Source organism: Bos mutus, chromosome 13, assembly GCF_027580195.1.
Source record: "Bos mutus isolate GX-2022 chromosome 13, NWIPB_WYAK_1.1, whole genome shotgun sequence".
NCBI classification, from domain to species: Eukaryota; Metazoa; Chordata; class Mammalia; order Artiodactyla; family Bovidae; genus Bos; species Bos mutus.
Window position 1 is genome coordinate 41,986,070 of NC_091629.1, and position 24,872 is coordinate 42,010,941.

The 24,872-nt window shown below is 45.1% G+C and overlaps 1 protein-coding gene across 4 annotated transcripts in view; it reads right to left on the reverse strand.

Annotated features, from left to right (window-relative positions):
- Nucleotides 1-24,872, reverse strand: part of LOC102286123 (neuroendocrine secretory protein 55) — a 60,351-nt gene that overhangs the window by 14,424 nt on the left and 21,055 nt on the right. Inside the window, exon 2 of one of the 4 annotated variants that reach the window (XM_070381489.1) lies at nt 24,807-24,826. The exons of the other annotated variants lie outside the window; for them this stretch is intronic. The gene's annotated coding sequence lies outside the window, so the exon portion shown is untranslated. Of the gene's footprint in view, nt 1-24,806; nt 24,827-24,872 lie in introns of those variants that run through there. 4 annotated transcript variants of the gene reach the window in all.

Genomic DNA, 24,872 nt, shown 5'->3' on the forward strand with positions numbered 1-24,872 from the left:
CCGAGCGTTGGTGGCCAGGTCACGGGGTCGGCGCCCTTGGAGTCCTCCCGGGTTGGCGAGGTGGTGGGCCAGGGTGTCCCAGTTATCCGTGGCTGGGCCCGCGGGCCGCGGTGGCTGGGGGTGTTCTGGAACAGATGGAAAAGTAGTTTATTGATCACGAATTTGTTTGAGAATTGTTTAAAAACTTTCAAGTGTTTCCCCCACCCCACCCCAGCACTGTCCCATTTAAGGATACTGCAGACCCGGCGCAGTGGGTTAAGGGCAGTGACACCGAGTCAGTCCTCAACGGCTGGGCGGTGGCTCACTTTTCCTGGGACCTTGGTTGAGTCGTTTGAAGTCAAGCGGGTGTCTGCTTGGGTACAATTCATTCATTCATTCAATAAAAGTTTGGTCCCAGCAGCCCACCTGGTACCCAGGTGAGTCAAGAGTAGCCAGGACGTCCAGTCTAAGACCTTGGCAACTGCCTTTGGTGGTTCACGGGTCACCTGCCAATCAACCCAAATTCACAAGTAGTCACGACTACTACTCTCTCCGTTCTTTAATTTTCTTTCACTTTGAAACAGTCATTAAAACTTTGGATAAAAGTTGGGAGGATAAAAAGAGGAAAACAGTCTATTTGTAAATGGAAACACAGCTAACATACCTAGGGGGTGGGGTGATTGATTGGTTGGGTCAGAGGCCTTGAGTAAATTGTCCCTATAGTTTTTCTTTGAAAATAGAAAGGCACTGTTAATCATTCAACGGGACTGTTGAAATTCCCCCCTTCCCCCAGTTTGCTCAACTCAAAATAAGAAAAAGTGTGACAGATGAAGGTGCCCCCTATTATTTGTTGTTGACCCCATCAGGTACACCTCCAAACCCCACGCCCACCCCCCTTCTACAAGGCCTCACTTCGTGAACCTGAGAGATGGCAGGGCAATTCAAAGTCAGCAGAGAACACTCGGAATTAAGAACAGGAAGCGAAATCTTCACTCCAGACTCTCATGGTCTATCTATATCTGCTACCTCTCCTGACAGCGGGGCCCAGACATTGTCGGACTCTGCAGAAAAGTTGCTGTGTTTGCCCTTCCACCCCCATTCCCAAATCAGCCAGGTTCTGATCACGCTCTGGATATGTCCTCTCTTTCCACACAAATATACACCTTCTGTCGACAGAAACCTCAAAGGAACTGTCATCCACCAAAACAAAAACGGATAAAAATATTCACCCTATAGACCAGAATGTTCTCATAAATAAATTCCACAGTAAGGCTGCCTGAAACTATGACTTAGTCATTCACCAGCTAGATTAGAGACTACCTAAAGATTGAGTTTTTATCTTTACCTATTAAATAAAAACTTCTTGCTTGAATTTGATTAATTGATCGACTGTCATTTTTAAAAACTGGTGAAGGCTTATGAGGAGGAGGAACAGGCCAGATTTTAGTTAAGCTCCATTTGTTCCAAAGCATCTTCCTTTCCTGCTTCTAATGTGGCTGAAGAGCAAATACATTGTATTTAAGAGGAACAAGGTAAATAGTAACCAATACAACCTTGATACTTATGCCAGGAGCTACACATTACTACAAAGAATATAATGAAAAGTCTTCTTATTTGGAAATCCCTGAGTTGGGTTACCATCTCCCCCCTTTTAGATAAATATGCCGCCTGAACTTTGAAAGGAGTGAAGCTGTCCCATGTCATATGCTGACACATATTCCAGGCAAGTACAATCAAGACTATTGTCCTAGAATGTATAAAGCAAGGTCAGGCTTCAGCCATTTCAACTTCTAACCTGGCAGGCCATTCTTGGAAAAAAAAAAATTTTTTTTTTCTTTTTTTTTAGTGTAGCTTTCACCTATATTATGACCAACCACTGATGAACAAATACAGCATTTACTTTGTAAATATATGACAGCAGGTGGAATCAATGGTTTACAGGTAAGCAAAGGCCACTAAGAGCTCTGAAACACAAGCTCGTTTGTGGTCTGTTCGGCTGTCTGTTTTCACCGGACACAAAGTGAAAGATGAGATTTTACTTAATTGGCATGGTGAGCTGATACTGTCTACAGTTTTCACTCTAGCAGTTGACCTACCCAGGGCCTTAAAAGTTTTAATTTAAAAAAAATTTTAAAAAGGCTTTCAGGTTCAGAGGCCACCATGCATGACCTTTTCATATGAATTAGTGATTTATTTTAATAGGTTGTTACCATTTTAAGTGCCTGGTTTATGCTTTGAGAGTGGAGCAATCCATTAGCATAATTCTTGGAACAGTCCAGACTGGAGAGTTTTCCAGTGGAAGGGGCCTCTTGTTTGGCTCAGGGAGAGATGGAAGTCGTGGAAATTTCAAGCTCTGAAGAGGGGCAAAGGGCCAGAATGTCCCGGGTGTAAAGTGCCTGGTTCAGGTGACCTGCTCCCTGCCAAAGCCAGCAAGTGGGGATAATAACACACCCGTAACCTAAACACTAGGTCACCCCCGGCTATGACTTTGTGAAACAGAGCGGGGGTCCCATGCTATACACACTGATCAACAGCTCCCTCCAGCAAAGCATACTTTACAACAATGGATGGATTGGCAAGGGGTTTCTTTTTCTTTTTTAGTGGTCTTGTAAACTTCATATTTATGGGTGGATGCTTTCCTTGGCTTTTTTGCATCTTCCTGTCTGAGAAAGAATGCCTCGTCTGCTTTTAGAAGCAATATACTCGCTATAGCTCAGAATCTTGAAAACGTTTTTACACTTAATGGTGTAATTAAGTTTTTGGACAAGCATGTGTTCTTCTTGGACTTTCATTAGATGGGTCATGTGAGGTTCCAGAGAAAATAAAATTATGATATTATTTTAATAGCCTAGGAAACAAATAGGTTTCCACCGAAACAGAAACCTTTTAGCTGTAAGTTTTTAATAATAATGTTTAGTACTTCAATGGTGCTTTCTGTCTTTTAAAGTACATTTTGCACTTTAACTAGAATGACTAGTTAGAAATTAGAACTAATTAGAAATTTGCAACAACTAGAAATTGTTGTTGCAAATGAATGTGACTTGAAACCTGTACTATACACATGATGAAGCAGGTATTGTAAAAAGCCTTCCTAGTTAATCCCTGATGAGAAGGTTCTATTACTTAATCCCATAAAGTTCTTAAAAATCTAATGTACTGCTTATCTAGGGCATTTTTTTCCTTGTCACACTCACCAGTTAACAGTGACAACCACAAGGTAACCCTAAACTTGCATTCAAAGCTAAACATGGTGTTCAAGTTAGCAAAACTTCCTTTCAAAAGCTGATATCAAGGAACTAACTACAGGGCCACATGAAATTCCCCAATTTGATTCCTATTAATTCTAAAATAATTTATTTTTAACTTAGAATACACTCTAATCAAAACAAAATATGGAGGCACATTGGCCAATGTGTTTGGACCCAATTTTTTGAGCCAGTGGCTTTGGGATACGGATCAAACATTTTAAAAGCACGGTTCACAAAATGAGGGAAATTGGGTCTTTAGTGTCTTGATGGATCTTTCCTGACTCTGATGGATGGACACCATCAAAGAGAGGAATGTCCTGGTCTCTATGATGCCCAGTTCCCAAGACCCTTAGTGCCTTTCTCATGACATTCCCAGGACTGGACTTTTAACAAAGTCACCAAACACTTTGAAAGAGGGACACAATAAAGTAGAGTCTACACTGTTCCTTTTAAAAACTGAAACCTTAATAATGATACACATGATAGCCCTGCAAAGATTCAAGGTACATAATTTGGATGAGGGGCTTACTGACATCAACCACAGATCAACGGACCCTCTTACTGGAGGTCCTAATTGAGGGGTGAGGTATGTAAAACTGTTACCACTCTATAGCAGAAGAGTTAATTTTCCTAAACCAAATTAACTTTTGTTAGGTAATGGGAAAGCCTGTTGCTTCAAACTTTTAATTTGGCCTTTAGGATAGAAATTCATCCAGGATGGAAAATAATGCAGGGAGGACTAGTTAACAATAGGTACCGGGTCAGCTCACTTGTGTCTTTGTTCACAAGATGTCTTAGTTAAATGGCATTTTGATTCAACATCTTATTAAACAAGTACCAACAGGAAAAAACAAAAAGCAAGTTGGTGCAATCAAGAGAGCCCTAAAGTCCTAATAAGATAACTTTCTAAAAAGAAATCCTTTAATTGTTCTGATTTTAAAGATTTTGGGATTTTTTTTTTTCCCATTGCATTCAATTCTTCAAGTTTAGCCCCATATAATTAAGTGTTTAGAGCGTTAAATACTCTGGATGAATCAGGTAATAAATTTCCTTTAATTAAGTGCTGTTTTGTGTATAAAGGAAATAACTGCTAAATACAACTTTTACCATCTTGGTGTTTTTACTGTATTTACCTACCAACCAAGTGTAGATGACTGTTTTCAAACAGGCTTGCAATTAGTTACTAGCCTCAGTTTGGGACAAGTAATATTCTGATGGGGCTGTGGGTGTTACTTGCCTTCGACGCCCCCCACCACCAAACCCACTTCCATCTGTTGTTGGTAAACCCAGAATTAAGCAATTAATGGGACATAATTAGTCACACATTTATCTAAAACTGTGGATGTATTTTCATCTTTCTGTGTTTGCCCACACATGTTGAAAATGAAATAGAAAAATGTGTAATTATAGTTTAGCTCCGCCTCCTTCCCTGGGTTTTTATTTTGAGGGGCACAAATGCTTGGTTCCCAGAGAAGCCCCAGCTTTGCCCCTCCCCCATCCATCTCTGTTTAGCCTCTGTTTGGTCACAACTCAGTATTTGCCCAGAGAGTGCCCTCGCCTCTGCCGGCGGTCCATGGAGGACTGGGCGGTGTGCACAGCCCTCTGTCTGATGAGCCAGGAGCTACTCAACTCGGCAAAGCCCAGATGCTACAGCAGCTCCTCAGGTCTTTGCCGACCTCTGGAAGTTATGAGGAAGAGAGAACTAGCCAGCTGAAACAACGGGCATTTGCAATCAGGCTGGAATCAGATGGAAAGGAGATGTTTTCACGAGCTACAGACCTCAGCTGTGCCCACAGCCACGTCCCAGGGTCTCTGCCTGCCGCCCAGAACTGGGAAGGCGGCCTCTGCCCGCTTTCTCGAACATTCCTGTTTCTTGGTCGCTGAAGTCTCTACTACCTTCTCAGATTACGGCTCCTTTTGTGCTAATTACACGAAAAAATTGAAAGAATGTCGCTGACTTTACAAAGAACACAAAGCAGGCTTGCTTAAAAAACTAAATATAGCCATTTTCTTTCAGAAGGGGGACCACTCAGCCTTCAGAATGATTTGCACTGTTTGGATTAACTGCAGACGGACAATTCATTTATGAAGACCCAGGTGACAGAAAAGAGGAAACATTTAAAATGTGGGTCGCTCTGGGGGGCCGTTCACATGAAATCCCAAGATCTGATTAATGATGAACTGCCCCCCACCCCACCCCCCCACACACAGCGCTTAATTGTAAAATAAGACTTGCCAGTGATAGCAGGCTAATATAAGCTACCATGAAAAGAGGAAAGAAATGGAATGCCACTGTGTAGAAAGCTATGTACCACGCAGGTAAAAATATAAATGAGAGAAAAAGAAAGTCTAACTTCTCACCCCGGAAGGCTGCGCCTGCCACAAAGCAAGAGGATGCTGTTTTTGCAACTCCCTGTTCTCTATTATATAAGGAATGGTCTTTTAAAAGACAGAACTGGGAAGTGCATGTTGCTGGCCAAGAAGATTATGGATGGCATCCCCGTGCTCTTTCTATGAAATCCTCTAAGGGTTAATAGGTGAACAGTAGCCGCTTGGAATGATTTATTTTTCCAAGGAACATTAAATACTGAATTGCTCATGCTGAAATAATGCCACAGCTGTGACCCTTAGGGCTGCATTTTGGACACTGGTTCAAGTGACAGGTGTACTCGATGTATGCCCAGCTTGGCTGAAATTGTGAGGCCTAACTCAAGTTTTCCCCCTCGACTCGTTGGTGGCAACTCTGGAGCCAGCCAGGAAAGGGCCTTTTGCACATCGAAGACCACGTGTGCTCAGCCGTCAACAAGAACGCCAGCCTTGGGTGGGGAGGGGGTGGATGGGGCCCCTGCTCCCTGAATAGAAAACGAGAAAATCAAGACAGAAGACGGGGAAGAGGAAGTGGGAGCTGAGAAGTCTGATTTGAAATCCTTCTAGGTTTTAAAGCAAACAGATCTGTCCTTGGAGGATTTTAGCAAATGAAGCCAGCCTGGGATTCTAGGAAATGTGTCACCAAAATTGGTATTACTAGAGGAAGTGGCACAAAGCTGGAAATTCGGAGTCTAATCTGTAACATACTAACTATACCTATTTTTATCCCAGGGTTGCAGTGACCTAACACCAAGAAATGAAAACTAGCCCTTCATCGATAGAAGACATGAACACCTTGAGAGTGGGGTGGCAGGGCAAAGGTTTCACTAGGTCCCTTCATCTGACCAGGGGTTAGACATCAGCAGTCACTCATGAAGGCAGCTGATTTTTGAGGAAAGCCAGTGAAGGCTCCAGACCAAACCTTGGGAGCTCTGGTGTGAAGTGAGCAACTCTGCATTGTCAAAAGTCTGGCCTGAGCAAAATGCCTATAGGGTGTCCTAGTGGTTTGGAGAGGGCAAGAAGAAGGCTGGGTAGTCAAGAAGGAGCCCAGATGAAGCTTTCTTTCGTCTATGCCACCAGCCACAAAGGCATGGGGTCCCTATCTTTTGGCAAGATGGTGCCAGGTGGCTGATGAACAGAGAACCACCTCCAGAAGTTGACAAATGTCCCACTTTGGGGCCTGGTTCCAATAAGGATGCTTCTCATGAAGATGATGGTTGCAGCTGCTGCTCCCTTATTCTGAAAAGGTGAACCTCTACCTTCTGAGTACAGGATGCTTTCATAATTGGATTCCCTGGGAGCTGCTTCAAAAAGCTCGTGAAAGAATCTTTCAGAGGAAGCTGATATAAAACTTAGTTGGGATGCAGAGACATCTAATCTTCAAGCTAAATGGATACTGTTTACTCATAACCATTCAAAGCATCCTAAAGTCTAGAAAGACCTAACTCAAGTTCAGTTCAGTCGCTCAGTGGTGTGCGACCCCATGAACTGCAGCACGCCAGGTCTCCCTGTCCATCACCAACTCTCTGAGTTTACTCAAGACTGGGCACAAAGACCGACTAGTTAGCTGCAAATTCCTATCATGGTGTTATTATTAACCCAGACCTCAGGGGGGCGCTCCAGAGCAGGGGAACTGAAAGTCTTTCTCAGCCTTCAAAGTGAATTTCTTAAATAGTTTTGAGAAAAAATCAGTAATCAGCTTAAATACATTTCAGTGATCTGCCACAAGTTAGTTGAATGCAACAGGGGGAAAAAAAAACCCAAATTGTGAACTAACTAGGGTGATCCCCAAGGACACTTAATGTTTTCATCTCAGATATAAGATAACTTTATATTTCATTTGCCTTGCACATTCTTAAATGTGCTAAATAGATGTGTATTCCTCACCTTGGCATAACTATATATCCTCTAGATTTACTGAGGGTACAGAAGGCAGAGAAGGGAACTTTGTAAAAAAGAAGAAAGCTAAAGAATAGAACCCTACAACAAAAATTTAATTTCTAAAATGGATGCCAAAGTAGAAGAGATAGTGAGAGAAAACTATATGCGTTTTCAGTAAAACTACAAACACCAAAAAAGGTACTAGCAACATGAAAACCCCAGGGAAACAAACAAAATCACTCTATAGGTGAACCCTTGCTGTACCTTCCTCCCAACACCTGAGTTCTGTGAAACCACCCAGCTGTCACTTTTTTCCTCTTAGCAATGTGACATTGATTTGTCATTATTAGAATTCAGAGGTCTGCTTAATGAACTCTTAATAAATGAAAGTTATCAATTCTTGACCTTTTCCCCCTGGAATTCTCGGTATGTGGTTAAACTGCTAAAAAAGTATCTTCAAGGTTCTGTGACTATAAAATAAAAATAAAAGATTAAGGCTGGGTGGCTTGGGAAGTCTGAGCAGATTTGGGTTCTGCCCTGCCTGCACCCCAGAGGGAAAATGAGTAAGATCGATTGGAAACAGCATCTGGGGGTAATAGCAATGCTCTGCTTTGGCTGAGCTGTCTGCAAATAGAACTACTCTGCCTGAGACTGAAGTCCAGGAGGGAGGGGTGCCAAGGAGCCCTTCCCCCTTCCTCTGCCCCCGCTAGCATCCCCTTCCTACCCCACCTGCCTGGCTATTGAAAGAAACTGAAGCCCAGAGAGTCTGAATCAGCTAGCCAAATGAGAAAGAAAGAGAAGAGATTGACGATCAAGTCCTAGTTTTGGTGACTGAGAATAAAGGATTGGGGGGGGTGGGGGGCACTTTTTCAAGAAACTGAATCATGACCAATTTTTTTTTTCCTATGAAAGCAATACTCCTCGTCCGTATTTTTCACTAGCTGCCCTGAGCTGGTGGTAATCTAAAACAAAATGAGGGCAGGTGGCTTCAGCCTCCTTTTCATGCTAAGGTGGCCACAGGCACCAGATAAATCTTGACCCTGACAATGGTGCTGCCAAGAGCCTAATCACAAAGACTGCCCTCTGTGTGCCTGCCTGTGAAGACTGGTGACCCTCTGCCCCTCTGCAGCATACTCCAGGTGGCCACTGCAGAGAAAGCACGAGGGTCTCACGTCTTATTCATGCCCCTTCTAGTTCCTCATTCCTCAAAGAGCAGGCTGGCTTTCTAGGTCTGTCTCCTCTGATCCCTAAAAATAAGTCTACTTGTGGGGCGGGAGCGGGGGAGGAATGTCAGGGGAGGGGGTCAGATGAGCTGATCCTCAAATATTCCACAAACTGGCTGTCTGGGGACAAAACATCCAGATGCTTTTTCACAACTGGACTTTTGACCAAATTGATTGGATGCTTCAGTGTCAAGAACACAAAAAGTCAGAAGGGTCACCAGAAGAGGAAGTTTGTGGGCGACAAGAAAAAAACATACTATAGTAGGAAGCGTTACATTTTTCAAGCAAGGAAAATCCGAGTTTTCAGGTTGTGCTAAATGACTCAAAGTTTGCCAGAGCGAAGACAGGGCAAAAAGAATGGATGTTGTAAAAGGTTATCAATATAACCTTTTTATATGGTCCTATTTATTTGGCTCTGGTGCCGTCACAAAATGGCTTGACGCCCACCCCCCCACCACCACCACCACTTTTAAGCACTCTGTAAAATGCAAATGGTCTAAGTTAAGAAGCCATCTAATCTCAACCAATATTAATTTTGACATGAAAAATGAGACCAATTCTTCAGACAGGATTAAGATCACAGCCGCCTGGCATTAACCGATCACCCCCGTTTCTTAAAGAACAGGATATTTTCCTTTTCCAAAGTGCCTATTTATTTCTAAGAGAGACCCAAAATCCTCTCAGACGATTCTTATTCAGACACTGAAAAGGTACAATCTCCTAATGTGGCCTGCTTTGACCCCATAGACTCTGTATCTTATTTGTCTGTTTTTTTCCCCCTCCCAACTAAAATCCCTCTAAAATACCTACAGACCCCCAACACAGCGGAAGGTCAGGATGCTGCCCCTGTATCTTTCTCCATGCAGACCCAACTGCCAGCCCCTAATATTGTTTCCCAAGCAGAAAAGAGAAAACTGAGAAAAAGATTTGTTTTTCTCTCGTGTTTTCTCAACCGGTCCATTGAAATCAGCAGGATCACAGTTCCTCCATCTCTGCAGCAGGCAGAGTCGCCGAGCATCTAGATAAAGAATCTGCCTTTTGGCGGGGCTCAGATGGGGACACTGCAGTTGTTCTAGAAAAAGGAGGCGTCTCTGCACCCTGAGACCACTGCCACCTCCCGTGAGATCCTGCGGGTGTTGCACTTGGCTTGTGAATTCTCTCGGCGAAGTGCAAGAAATAAAGTGGCTTCACTGGGAAACGCCCATTATTCTCCTGCCATAGAGCCCTAGGTCCCTGCTGTCTCACTACCCTCTGCCTGGTAATTGTCATCACAACCGGAAGGGTCTGTATCAGCCTGACGGTTCACAGAGGGGCAGAAGGGACCCTGGAAAAGTCATGGACTGTTTGGAAGAACCTGCTGGCGTAGAGCACCCCACCCCCGAGGGCTGGGGGAACTACGGCCCTGAGTGTTTACCGCAGCCTCCGGGGTGCTCTGCCTGCGTGTGTAACAGACACTGGGTAATTCAGAGGCACAAAGTCAGGGTCACAGCACGTCTCCTGCTTTGTGTAGTTCTGTCCTAGAGGCTCTCCAGCAGCCAGTACCTGGTGTCTGCAGGACATGAAAAGGTTTTAAAACGGAGGAGGGGGCTGAAATAATGCCCCACCACCTCCCTCCATTCCTGGGCCCCATGGGCAGGATCCCCATGGATCCATGTTGCTCTCTTCCTCACATTCCCAAGCCCAGGAGCTAAGGCTCTTTTCAGCTGAGAGTGAGTCTGGAATTCACTTTTCTTTTTCTCTAAATACTGCCAGTCTGAATCCCAGGGCCACCTTCAGGGGCTGGGGGGGTGGGTGGGGGAGGAGTTCCTGAGAGCTCAAGGTCGAAGGTCAAGACAGGGTGGGTGGAAGGGGAAATGGGCCTTTTCCCTGATTCTTGCCAGAGCTGAAAGAAACTGATTAACATCTGCTTTCCACCTCTTTTCCCATTGCTACAGCTCGGGCCTCAGCCCTCAGACCTGCAGGGTTCTCTCTGGCCTCCTCTGCAGCTCCCAGGCCCTAGAACCTGACTTAAAAAAAAAAAAACAAAAAAAAAAACCCACCATTTTCAGCAATGAGATGTGTGACCACTGAAAACCCCTCAGCTGCTTTAAAAGCCAGTGGAGCAGAACACTAGCGAGACTCCCCCAGCTCGAGGTTAAAGTCACAGTTCACTCCACAGAGGGGAAAGGAGAAGCCAGCACTCAGGAGGCACTGGCTAAGGCCTGTCCTGTGGGCTCTTCCCAGGCCAGGCTCAGCCCTGGCTACAAACAGCCGGCCTGACCAGCACAACTGGGGCAGGGACCCGGGACCACGGGCAGGGGGCTTCCCTCCCTCCTTCGGCGTATCCATCACTGTGCAGTGACAGCCCGCTTGGCACTCCCCTCATATCTCTTCAGAGCCCCCTCCCTTCCCCCCAGCACAAGCCTCCTTGGTTTAAAAAAAAAAAAAAAAAAACCAAAACCCATCTTGTTCTTTCATCATAATTAAAGTGCTGTCAGGGAAAATGGCATGGCTGATTTTTGCCGCAGTTGAAATGACCCTCAGCTTTCCTCTCCTCTCATTTGCTAAAGTGGTCCTTTCTCTGCCTGAAATCAGGCCCTTTGGTGATGGAAATTTTAGCAGGAAGCGGAGAGTTCTAAGCAGAATCCTAACCTTGGGAGAGTGGGGAGAAAAATCGATGTTTTTGGAGCCGGCCTCTCTGCGGCAGCAGCAAAGGTGCTGTGAGGCCGTCTTCCCCGTCAGCAAGGGTGCCCTCAGCTCCATCATGCCGGCTCCCTCCCTCCCAGGCGTTGTCAGGGGGTCGCAATGTAGCCACACTTGGAGGTCGATTCTCCCTGTTGACTTATCTAAGGGGCAGAAGGAAGCTGCTTGGAACGAAGACAAAATCCGAGCGCCTTCCTCGCCCAGAGGGAAAGCGTGACTGCGTATTTAATATCCTTGCTGGCCTGCATGTTTGTGTTTGAAATAAAGCTATAACTTCCACGCATAATGAAATGCGCCCCCCTCCTCCTGCCTGCCGAGGGCTACAGAGCTCCGCCGGGTGACACTCCTGCCTGTCACAGCCACTGCAGTGCCCAGGGCCCTCTCTGGCAATCTCAGCTCCTCTCATTTTGTGAAGACGTCACCAGCCTGTGAGCTATCAGAGAACTTTCTGAAAAGGACATTTCAGGTGAGCAATGCAGTAACATTGGAGGGGGGGGGGGCAGAAAAAGGAAAGAAAGGAGATTAAAAAGAAAAGAAAAAAAAAGAAGGCAGAGTAAGCCAGGGCCCTGAGTAGTTCTGAGCTGCACCTTTGGAAAACCATGTGTGGAAGCCATGACATATATTCAAACACTTATCATGTGAGGAATTCATAATATTCAATCCTAGCCTTCAACTACCTAGATATTAAGGAAACATGTCAGGCGCTTTCACAATTAGCTTAATTTCCTTTTCCTAAATATCAGGCATCTTGGAAAGGCCCCTTCTGAGTTTCACTGGGGAGCTTAATTGGAAGGTTCCGGGTTTCTAGAAGGGTATGCTAATATGTGGCAAGTCAAAATGGCAATCCAGGCCTCCCTCGATTGAATCATTAGTTGTTAATGCACCTCTGAGTAACTCCAAGCTCAGGTGTGAAACTAGCCCAAGTGTCACTACAGCACAGCTTCTTCCCTGGGCTGCAGCAAAGGATGGTGGGGCTGTTTATGTAACACACCAGCAATAAGCTTGTTTTTGCGGCATCATTATTTGCCGGCCTAGTCTCCTGCCTCCTTGCTCCTTTCTCCCTCCCCACCCCCGACTTTTCTTTTTTCTTTTTAGAGAAAGCAAAGCAGCTGTATAGTACTCGAATCTTTTACTTCCTGACTATTCTGTGTGTCAGAGAAGTGGACGCTGGAGAAAAACATGGGGCTTGTTATTACCGGCCTGAGCCGGAATGAGTCAGGCACCTGAAGCTTCGATGTGGACCTGACTCTGCCACTTGGATGAGGCCCCCTCCTACATCCTCTGAGCTGTACCTGGAGAGCTGGTGGAGGGGTGGGGGGGGCGGTGCGGGGAGCAAGCCCTGGGGTCACGGGGCGGTGGGGGCAGGGAGCCAATTTGCTGAATTCACTGCTTGGGGGTGCACAGAGCTGGGGGTGGGGGAAGCATTCGGGTGTCAACTGCCCAAATGTTCCCTCCCCAGCCTCTTGTTAGAATTCTATTTCACTATTAAAAACGTGACTCTTTCAGCTCTCTGGCCTCAGAGAGCTCTTTATTAAAATGCAAATGTCCCTTAAGGGTAGCCCCGTAAGCCTTTGCTAGCTAATGGGATTAACTGAACAGAACACAACCACCTGCAGGGAGGTAAGGAGGCCTGGGGCCAGAAGCCCCCTTCTCCAATTTGCTACAGGCTCATCCCTGAGCAGGAAGGAAGCAAAATCCAGTCTTCTCAGCCTCAGCTGTCCAGATGTCTTTGAAAGGGGACTCTGCAGCCGGGGGCCCCCCGAGTCCCAGCAGTGGGACCATTTGCTCACTGCAGTTCTCGGCGCCCTGGTGGCCCCATCTCTTAACAATCAGTTCTCTCAGGATGGACAACGTTTTCAAGGTATCCTAGCAGAGTGGTCCGGATTCAAGAGAGCATCAGGCCGCGGTGGGGAAGTAATTGCACATAACTAATTCATTTACAGAGGCAGCCACTTGTAATAAAGGACGTTTTCAAAGTGACTTGGCAAACTGATTTTTTTTTTTTCCCCCTGAGCTGGTAAACAAGCTTCACATTATGCCCTGAAAATGGGTTTTCATTCACATTGATTTCGAAGTGTGCCTCTCAGGTGAAAAGTATGAAAATGTCACAAACAAGGAGAAGCCCAAACTTATTAATTCTGTAAATCTGAATTTGACTCCTGAAATAAAACCAGTCCCTGTTGTCTGGGGAGTTCCTTCAGTTCAATTGCCTTCACAAAAGCACTTCCCTCCTCTTATATCTGAAATAAGAATTCTCTATTTACCTATCTGTATACACACACACGTATTTTTATAAAAACCGCATATCCTATGCTGAGTATTACAAGAGCCCTATAGATAAAACAACTCTTCCAAGGCTCTGAAGAGATGACTGAAAAGTATTTGTGAGAGAAAAGCTGGAAATTAAATTCTGCAATTAACTCTGCACTTTTCTTTCCGCAAAGACTGGGGGTTAATTATACTAACCTGAATAATGAGTATCTCTATTTCCATTAGGAAAATAGGAAAAAGAGTCCCAGAGCCCAGAAGCTAAGATGGAAGACAGAAGCTAGGATGGAGGGCAGGCCAGGACCTAAGATGGTGGACTGGAGCAAAAATGGAGGGCAGGTGAGGACCTAAAATGGAGGACTGACTAAAACCAAAATGGAGGGGATCCCAGAAGCTAAGATGGAGGACCCAAGCTAAGATGAAAACACTTCACAGTACCTCAGGACCTCTGGATGCAAACTGTGAATGCTTTTTCACCCGACCCCTCAGAATACAAATCCTAGACATAAACAGAAGATTCTAAGCTTAGGTGGAAGAATTTAAGGCTATCCCTTAAGAGGATTTTCAGTCCCAGAAGATCCTGAAAGGCTCAGGCTCCAGACAAATCAGAGAAGAGAGAAGGAGCTGGCTAAAGGAGCTGGATGAAGAAGGAGCTTCACTATCCCAGGGTCAGGCCTCTGGAGTCCCTTCTGAAAGCAAGTCCACCCCTCAGTTCGCCCAGCAAACTCCCAGCAACACCTCCTAAAGAAAGGCCTGGTTCGGTAGCTTCTCTGAGACCCACACTGGGCCTCGAGAAGGTCCCACCCCTGCTGTTTACCTACAACTGTTCAGTCCTGGACTGATGTGGAAATCTGAACCGTGTGCCTGTCGAATCTACACATGGACATCTGTTTTGATCCTTCTGGGTTTTCTACAGTCTCATTATCAGGACTCAACATATTTTATGTGACCATTGATTTGCTTTGCTCAACTAGATTGAGGAAGGGTTGGAAGGCCACCAACATCTGTGTTTTTTGACAACCTTTCTATCTTTTCTTACCTGCCGTGTCTATTTCCTATTTAATCACCCAGCAGCAATGGTGCATGGTTAACTTCCTGGGATTGTTTTGATTGTTAAGACCAAAGAGAGCAGCAATGCCTTATACCTTTGTCTTCCCCATGGGGAAGGGCACATTATTAGTGTATATTGAGTGAATGAATGAATAAACAAAAATGCCCAAATGAAGGCAAACTCACCGACCCAGCAAGGATTTCATGCTTCTGAGAGGCCTGGCAGACACATGCTTGGCTACTGCAACTTAAGAGATGCTACTAGAAAGGCAAAAAGGAAACACAGCCATTTCGACATCTCATTTAACCCCCCAATTAGGCAGTGACTTATCAGTGAGAGAAAATGGGAGCATTTGCACTGAGAACTGGGCAGTATTCCATGCTCTTTGCCAAGTTGGACACAGTCTACATATGAGGTAAACCTCAGATCTGCCAATAGTCAAAAATTAATTCGTGACAACTGTTTTCACTTGGAACCATGATTTCCTTCAATTAGGTGTGTCATTTTATGCTAAATTCCCATTAAACATTTCCCAACAAGCTTTTCTTTTCTTTTTTTTTTTTTTGAACAGCCATGATGACCCTTTACCCCTAAGGATTCTTTTCTCTCCCACACCACCGCTCCCCCCCACCAAAGATTCTTAAAGGTCACAGAAGGCCCATTCGATAAGCATATTGGTGGTGAGGCTGCTTTCTGGGCTATTAGGCTAGCAATTACATTTCCCCCCCTCTCGCCCCTTAATCGGCCATTCTGCTGGGTTTCAAAGCAATGCAAATTTAGCTCCAATCAATTAGTAACACGTTTCTAACTTGGGGGCTTGGGAAAAGGGTGAACTTTTCCTGGTGGAGGGAAGTTAAAACCTTGAGAACAAACGAATCCTGTTCAACCTAGCAAAAGTCTTCTGCCTCTGTGGACTATGTTTTTTGGTTGTTGATTTTTGCTTTAGGCCGAAACTGGGGAGACTGGGGTCCTACCACAACAAATTAGGATAAGATTTTAATTTAATTTTATTTTTTTTGCTTGAGCTAATGAATCAAGCACAGGACACAGAGGCAGCTGACGGAATATTTTCCCCAGTAATGCCAGGAAGCTAAAATCAGCCTTTGTGTTTTGTTTTTTTTTTAATAGCCTGAGAGATTTGCATCTGGGTGTGATATGCTTGAGGGCCCCCCCCAGTCAAAGCAATCAATCTTGTCTCCTCTTGCAGAAGCCCCCTCCGCCTTCCTCACAGAACAGAATTGTCTCCTCTCTCTAATGAACATACCCAGGAGAATAAAACTTGTTTTTCAAAAGTGTGGGGAAGGAAGAAAGGAAGGAAGGGAGGAAGGAAGGAAAAAAAAAGCACACAATGCCTATACTGGGTCTGGCAGGAGCCAAGTTCTGGAGGACACTAACCTATAAACTTCTGAGGATTTCCTCAACGTCTGAGAGGTATACGTAATATACAGGGTGTTCACTTTCAACTTGAAAATTTACTTTGCTTTGTTTTGAGTAGTTATCAAATCAAAGAACTCATAAAGATTGCTTTTTTTTTTTTTTTTTTTTTAAGGTCAAAAAGGTCCAACGGGTGCCAGATTTCTTAAAAATCAAACCACTCAGTTGGGTAAGGCTTGTGAAAACACTCAGAAAATCAGGCTGTGCCAGAAGGGGGCTTATTACTAATTAAGGGGAAAAAAATAGAGGAATCATTTTAGGGTCAGGAGAATGTTCTAGCAAGTGAAAAAGGGCCAACTGTGGTAGAAAGAGTGGAGGTCACAGCTCAGGGGATGGTGGGGAAGGGAGGTAGGGGCATTGGTCTTGGCATTCGGCACCAGCCCCCAGTCCCTGTCCTACTGGGGGGGGTCCTGAAGGGTGGTGGGATGGGGAGGGAGCGATGTGTTGTGTCGTTCCCCACCCGCCCTTCGGATTCCTGGGCCTGCACCCCAGGCCTTCAGTCAAGGGCAGCCTGGCCCCTCAGCTGCGCTGGCCGTTCAGCCTGGACTGACAGCGCTCCATCCTCCACCTAGTGCAGCTTCCATTCCTTGTAACCAGACCCCTCTCCTCCTCCTCCTCCCAGATTCTAAGTTCCTAGAGGGCAGGGACTAGGGCTCCCGTTGAGAGCTACATTTCGCAAAAGTACTTTTTCTTTCTTTCTCTCTCCCCTCTTTCCTTCTCTTTCAAACTTTTAATTTCATCTCTATGTTGCTCTCTCTCTTTCCTTTTGTACCTTCTTTTTCTCTCTTTCCTCTAGAAAGAACTGGCTTGGAGGGGAGCTGGTTTTTCCACTTCTGAGTTCACAAAAGTTCAGAAAAGAAAGGAATTCAGATTCCTTCCCCCCTTGTCCCACCCCAGGGGAAAGCGCTGAGCAAGTAAAAGAACCCTGAAAAGACACAATGGAGAATGTGGGAAATGCGCTCAGGAAGTCAGTGAGTGTTGGGTGGGGGGGTGAGTTAAAGGTGAAGTTGTTTGCGCACCGCCATCAGTACCCTCTTTAGAAACATCCATATGTCTGGGTAGAGAACAGGAGGAGATAAGGAGATATAAAACCCTGACAGGATAAGGGCAGGGCGGGGGGTGGATTTCCTGTAATATTATAATGTCATTTTAACAATAAGTACAACTTCTGGAAGAAAAAGGGAAAGGGGTCAGAGAAAGTGTGGGGTGTGGATTCCCAGTCCTGTGGGCAGCGAAAGTGGGCAGTTTGGCCCGATGTGGGAGACTGGGTTCTAAGAGGACATGGCCCCCCAGAAGGTAAAGATGTGTGTGCTGTCCAGGGGGGGAAAACTGGTAGAGAAACCCACCAAATGAATGAACCTAAGCTCCCTGTCTCCCTAAAGTACAAAATGGCAGCACTGGTGTTAAAACTAAACTCCCAGGGACCCAGAACAGGATGAGACCCTAATCTGAGGTACCCACCCCCTAAAACCTGGGGCTTTTTTTCCGTAGGCCTTGCTACATTTCATCTAGAAAATTCTAAGTGATCCCACTTCCTGTGGGCATCCCAGTCATTCTGAGCTCTCTGCTGACCTCTGGTGGGGGAGAATTCTACTGGCCTGGAAAAGGTGTCTTTAACAGGGGAGCCCACCTGCCCTGCTTTCCAAGGGACCCCACATCCAGAGGAACCCCAACCTGGGGGAAGGGGAGAGCCTTGTTAACCTGCCTTGTCCAAAGTTCAGGGCTATGGATTGGAAGGTGGGGGCAGGAAAAAAAAAACTTTAAAGGAGCCCCAGGAAATTGGGAGTTTAAGAGAAACTTGTTGGCGTAGAGTCTATTTTATTCAGTTTCATTTATTTTTTTTCAGCTATAAAGGGGAAGGGGAGAGGGTGTATTTAAGAATGGTGTGTGGAGGGTAGGTTTTGTTGAACAGAAATGAACTCCTGTGACAGGATTTGGTAGATCCTGGCATGGGAGGAAGTTCACGTGGCCCTTCTCAAATAGATGACCTCATGATTTTACAGCTGCTGCAGGGAGGGGAGAAGAGAAATGGAAGGGGTGCCCATTCTGTTGGAACCAAGGAAGTTGGCCCTGGACACCATCAGATCTCACTGTCTCTCCACGGGACTTGGCCTCATCATGACGGACGTGACCTTCCTTTAAGCCCAGGGTTGGGCCTGAGATGGAGGGTGGGGGTCCTCAGCTGGGGAAAACTCTTCTTAGTAAGAATGCCCCTGAAAGCTCAACAGGCTTGCAGCCCTGAGAGGCAGAGAAAGGTCATAAAGGGGAGAAAAGAAAAACTAGCCCTGAAATCTCAGAGACCCTCAAAAAGCCCAACCATTTTCTCGTGAATGGAAAAAACTGTAAGGATTTACCCTCAACCAGTATCTTCTCTATAAGACAGCTATCCCAAAATCTACTCCCTCATCTCCCAGCATCTTCCCATATTGTCTCAAATGCTAACTCCTCCAGGAACCTCCCAGGGTTTCTCTGATGGACAAAAGGACCTCTGCCACCTCTGAATTTCTTTTCTAGCCCTGGATTGGGGTGAGAAAGAATCCAACCCTCTTGTGCATCCTGCAGAAGTTCTCCCAATGACGGGTACCCAGAAATTATTAATTCGGTACCAAAGGGCAAAAGGCAGGCCTAATATTTCCTGTACAAGCTGCTATTTTGGAAAGGATGCTTTAAGAGAAAAGAGAGAAAGACGTGTGTGTGTGTGTGTGTGTGTGTGTGTGTGTGTGTGTGTGTGTGTGTAAGTGTGGTGGGGCAGGATGGTTATTTGGCATACCTGTCCTATTAAAACTTTTAAGAAGATAGTTAAAGAAGTTTAAAGTGAAAAGGACAGTCCTCTCCTTTTTCAGATGAGAAAAACTGGAACCCATAAGATAAGCAATTTGCCCAAGGTCTCAGAACTGGTTCCTGGAAGACCCAGGGCATGCAAAAGGGCTGGGAGGTTAGAGGTCATTGTGATAGTGTTTTTTTGCACGGGCCATGGTCTAACAGAACCACTAGTTAAAAGGGATATCTGTCCTTAGAGATCCATTGTTCCACTGGAAAACCTTAAAAAAAAAAAAGAAAATGATCCCTGGGCCTTGAGGGGCGGGGACTGTGACCCTGGAAAAGAGGATTAGGGGAGGGGGCTGCGGAATTCTGTCTTGGGCGCAAGCTCCCTATGAATTCTGGAAAGCCAGGCTCTCAATTGTAAAAGCCGAGCGCCATCTGCCAGCCAGATCTGAACAGCCTTGCTTTATTTTATTGTCTCCACTTCCCAGCCCTAAATAGTTGGTGTTCTGGCCCCTTTCCCTTAAAAAAAAGAAAGAAAAAAAAAGGTATTGCTTGCTCAGAAACCTCCCTAAAATAAGAATTTTTTTTTTTTAATTTCAAAAGAGAGGAAGGGAAAACGAGAAAGCAAAGAAAAAATGAGGGAATCTCTTAAGAGGCTGATTTCTGACCCCAGGTTTGAGCTGGGCAGACCTCCGGGAGAATAGGACAGCTCCCCCCTTCCCCGCCCTTCTCCAATGAAGCAGTCCTGGTGGCCTTTCCCCGACCCTTACTTCCTGGCAGAATGAAAGGTCAGCGCCCAGCTTGGAGCCTGCCTTAATATGGGAAGTCAGACCCTATCTCTGGGGAATCAAGGTTTTAGGGTCAGAAAGAATAAAAAGCGAGACCTGTGCCACCTGTCAACTTAAATCTCAGGATAAGACGTCTGCAAGGGATTTGGCTTTGTCCCTTGGGTCATTACCTCTTTCTACATAAAGTTGAACACTGACAGATGCACCTCCTGGCTCTCTCTAGGACTGCCCACCAAGTTTAAGTATTTCCCCTGACCATGGCAGAATCTTCAGGACGAGGAAGCTTGTTGGTACTTTAAGAATCAAGTTTTGGCCTTTCCTGGCTGTCACTTGGCAAATTCATGGAATCCTTGAATAGAGCAGTGGAATCAACCAAGGTTCTGGAAATGAGAGCCTGCTAATGTTCACCCAGTGTACCCTTTCCATGATCCTGGGACCCTCCAGAGAAGCCAGGCCTTCTCTGCCCACCCCCTCCACAATCCGGGTAACTTGGGAGCATGGCAAAGGATGAACACAACAAGTCCACCCCGGACCAAACCTCCCAAGGATAAACATCCCGAGAGCCCTCTGGAATCAGGAAACCCTCCAACTGGAAAAGAGAACCCTCCGTCAAGTGTCCATCTTAAAACTAGCCATTTGTTTGCAAAACAAAATAATCTTAATATGCTTCCCTTTTAGCAGCTAAAAAGGAAGAAATGAAATCACCTAAGTGTGGAATTATAAACAGCTATTAGTTTTATGACAATCCAACTTTTAAAATTTTTCCCCTAATGTCTGGCATTTGTTTTGGGTTCTGCCCGGAGCCTTCTAAGCATTTCCTTGGAAAGATGTTGCACTTGGTCCCAGGCAAAAAGTCAAAATCAACATTCAAAAAAAAAACATGCCTTGGGTAATTTCGAGGATTCTGCAATAAGCAGATCTTAGTTAGAGAGCACTTTGCTTAACTAAACTTGGAACCTATTTTTTTTAAAAATGTCCAGTAGATAATTTATTAAACTACCAACCAGTTTTCACCCTTTATCCTAAAGTAATCTTAATAGTAAAAGCAAAAATCTAAGTTCTCATAGGTGTGTAGAATGGAGAGTAGGGTTTTTTTTTTCCCTTCTAGACTTTGCAATTAACTTAAGGGCCCCAAATTCCAAGTTTGCTAAGGAAAATGAAAAAAAAAAATCTTTAAAAATAATAAATCTCAAATGAATCTGTAATAGCTCTTTTGGAAGACCAGAAGGGGGCAAACATGTAAGTGTTTTAGGCTCAAAATAAAATAAAGAAGCAAAAAGTCTCCTTCCGTAAGGGTTAATTGGGCGGGGAGGGGGGCTGGTTAGGTGCAAGCTGGGGGTTGCTAGACCACTATTTAAAAATAAAATGACTTATTCAACTATACTTGAGTAAAAAAATAATCTGTAAAAAATTTTAAAAATCACTTAGTCCTGTTATGATTATTCCAAGATATTGGTTATAGAATCTGCCCTAGCAATGGGGGTATGGACGGGTGGGTGCATCTACCATCTTACCAAAAACCAAGTGCAACTCTTGAACAGGAAACGTCCTTGGGTTCTCACTTCTGTTGGCACAAGTATGTCTTATTTCTAAAAGATCTTATTTTACCTTCATCAGTACAGTCATTCAGAGGCATTCCTTCCACTGCCCCCTACCCACCCCTACAACTTCCTGCCTTGAAATCTCAAGTCCTAACGGTTAGGGGTCACCCCCATGCGGTGGGCTGGTTCCCATAGGGCTAGGACTACAGTGACCCAGCTAGCAGGGCTTACACCCTATGGCTGCAGTGCACACATTACCAATCACAGGCTCTGTTTGTGTTTTTTTTGTGGGACACACACAGGTGGGGCCCCAGCCACCTAGAGCTGTTATGTGACCAGCAGCCATCTGAGTACCAGTCCTTACTATCCTGACCATACTCCTGTCTGATGCAGAGTGAATCAATTTATGCACATCAGATAGGGAGAATCCCATCCCCTGCCTGCTTCAGACAGAAGCCCCTAAAGAACCCCTAAGTGGTAGATGAGATCACTGAAGGGTTAAAATCTATTTATGCCCTGATCTACTATTGATTAGCTACAGAATGACTTGCGTAATCAGCAATCTTAGACCGATTCATTATTTCCTTCCCTGGAATAATTTCCTTTTCTCTGCCATTTAGGGTCATCTAGTGAACCTCCGGAGGTCACCTTCTTCTCAGAGATTTTTTGGAAATCAGTTCTACCGGAGAATGTAGGATCACCCAGACTGGAATTAACATTTCTGAGTGGTTACTAGTAACTGAAGTTAGCAACTTTTTCTCTGAAGATAACAGCTTTCTTTTTAAGGTGGTCAGGTTATGATCTGTATGAGCTCTGCCTTTCCTAGGATTTGATGTTGATGTGAAGGCAGTGGTTCTCAACTGGGGGTGGTTTCTGCTCCCCTGCTTTCAGGGGACACTTGGCAATGATTGGAGGCAGTTCTGATTGTCACACTGTGTGTATGTGGTGGTGGTGGGTGGGGTGGGGGTGTGTGTGTGTGTGTCTGTGTGTGTGTCTGTAAATGTGTGTATGTTTGTGTGTATATGTATGTATGTGTGGGCTTCCCTGATAGCTCAGCGGTTAAAGCGTCTGCCTGCAATGCTGGAGACCCGGGTTCGATCCCTTGGTTGGGAAGATCCCCTGGAGAAGGTATATATGTTAGTGTATATATATATGTATGCATGTATGTATATGTGTGTGTTTGTGTGTATCTGTGTACATGTATATTGTGTGTATATGTGTGTACATTTGTTTGTATGTATATGTATGCATGTGTCTGTGTGCATGTTTGTATATGTGTACATTCATGTATGTTTGTGTGTATGTGTATATGTTTATGTGTATGTGTGTATGTTTATGTGTCTCTGTGTATGTGTGCATGTGTATTGTGTGTGTATGTGTATGTATTTTTGTGTATGTGTGTGTGTGTATTGTGTGTATGTGTGTATTGTGTGTATATGTGTGTTACTGGCATCTAGTAGGCAGAGGTTAGAGATGCTCCCACACATTCTACATTGCACAGGTTGGTCTCCATGGCAACATGTCAGTGGTCTGCCTATGGAGGACCCCTCTGTTATACAGAGTCCCCTGAAAATGCTAAAATCCCAGCAGAGAGCCAGCAAGGAGAAGTCACAGTTTAAGAATAAGAGACTAGGTTTGACCAAAGCTCCAGGGCCTTACCAACCAAAGGGGTTTTGACCAGAACCTGGGCTTTGTCCTGGGGTGGGGCTGCAGGGAATAGGGACCCTCCTCTGTCTTGGCTGGTTCTCCTCTTCCCCTCTTGCTGTCACTACAGATGCGACACCTTTCTTCTGCCTGTACCACCTCACCATCTAGTGGTCACCTGAAATACCAACTCACTCCCACCATCTCTTGGCCCTTCTAGAGTCAGTCAGTAAAAAAACAATTCATATTTGGGGGTGGGCAGTGGGTGGAAGGACCCCTGAATGACATATATGATTTTATGAATAAGTTAATGAAGTAGACTGTGGGCCTCCCAGACCTATCCAGAGAACACTGATTGAGAATTAACATGGACACTTTCTATAACTTCAGAAACTACAAAGGCCAAAAAGACTTAGGAGGTACCTTACGGAACCGCAGATAAACAAGCAGCATCTTCTTAAAACAGAGTGTCCATGTGCCCCAGCAATTTCAGTGGCTGTGTACCTCATAAGTGACACGGCCTATTTCAACAGGTTGGTTTGTTTTCTTTTTCAGATGGACCAGTTAGCTACTTGCATGGCTAAAGAAACAGAGGCCCAGGCCTGTGGTCCCCCAGGTCAGTGGGGCCTGGATGGAGACTTGCTGAGATGCAGGACCTCGCTCTGTATCCTTCAGCAGAGCCCTGGCAAGCAGCCTGTCTTGGCCATGGACTACATTACAGTGTGTGCTTTTAGTCTGTGTGCCTCATCACAGGAATTACTGTTTCTTTTAAAAAATCCCACAGCTATAAACTTACCTGAATGAAGGTTCCCTGTAAAAAAAAAAATGTATATATATATATATCTTCACAGTCATTTGCAAATTAGCAATCAGTTTGAGGCAAGGCAAAACTGCTCAGAGGAAAGAGAAGTGAGGTGCTCTGGTCTTCTGATCAAAGGGAAGAGGTGAAAGCTGGATAAATCAAGTTCTTTTTCCCTTAGAAGAATTGGCGCTGTGTGCTGATATGGAGGTTGGGAAAGCTTGTCTGTGGCACGCCTTCAAAAGTGAGTACGAGAGTTCCCTTCCCATTATCAACTCATTAAGGGAAGTTTAAGGTACTCACTCTGTCCTACACACCAAGTGTGTATGACAACTTCAGAAACATTGACTGACTCATAATAAATTTGGGATCCGATAACAATTTATGCCTTTATACCTCCCTCCTTGCCCCAATTTGAATCATTAAGAAACGTTCAGTAAGATCTCATGTTCAAGTTCTGTGGGCAGAACTCCACGAGTCAAAAGGCTTGAGAATTCTCCTGAGGTTTAACAAATTACCCTGCAGTGCATTCTTCCTCTAAGGCAGGATGGCAGCGCATGCTCCCTTACGTTCACTGCTCTGTCACAGATCAGTCCCCTACTGTCCTTCTCTGTTACAGCCCCCAGTTGCTGCCTGGGTGAAAGTACTCCAGGAATTCTGACTGGAGGGTGTTGCGCCTCTCAAGGGTTTGCTGTTTGTCAGAGACCAGAGCGTCTCAGGTCTCAGCTGAGCATGTCATCAACAACCAGGAAAAGTCAAACGTGGGTATTTTTGCGTGTTGTTCCCTACCTCATTCTCGGAGGGTCTTCTCATCTTCCATTCCCAGTGGCTGGCCGCCTTCTCCATCTGGCTGTCGGAAGGAAAACTAGAAACAAACAATTTTTTTTTTTTTTTTTGCATGTGTAATAAGCACAGAGCAATCAGTGCTCAGGACCCCGGGCTCAACCACAGTAGTGATAGGATTTATAGATAAGGGCTAATAAAGAGGAGGAGGTGGGGTGGCGGCAGCGGGGGATCCAAGAGGGGAGTAGGTAATGCTTTCTCAGGACAGGTGAAAAATAAGCTCCCACCTCATCTTGTCACTCACCTAACAGTGACTCCACACCATCATAAATGTGTCGGTCTACTGCTTGGGTTGACTCTTGTTTATAAAACCTGTATAAAGAGTGTATTCGGAAATGTTGAGATGGGAAAGACAGGA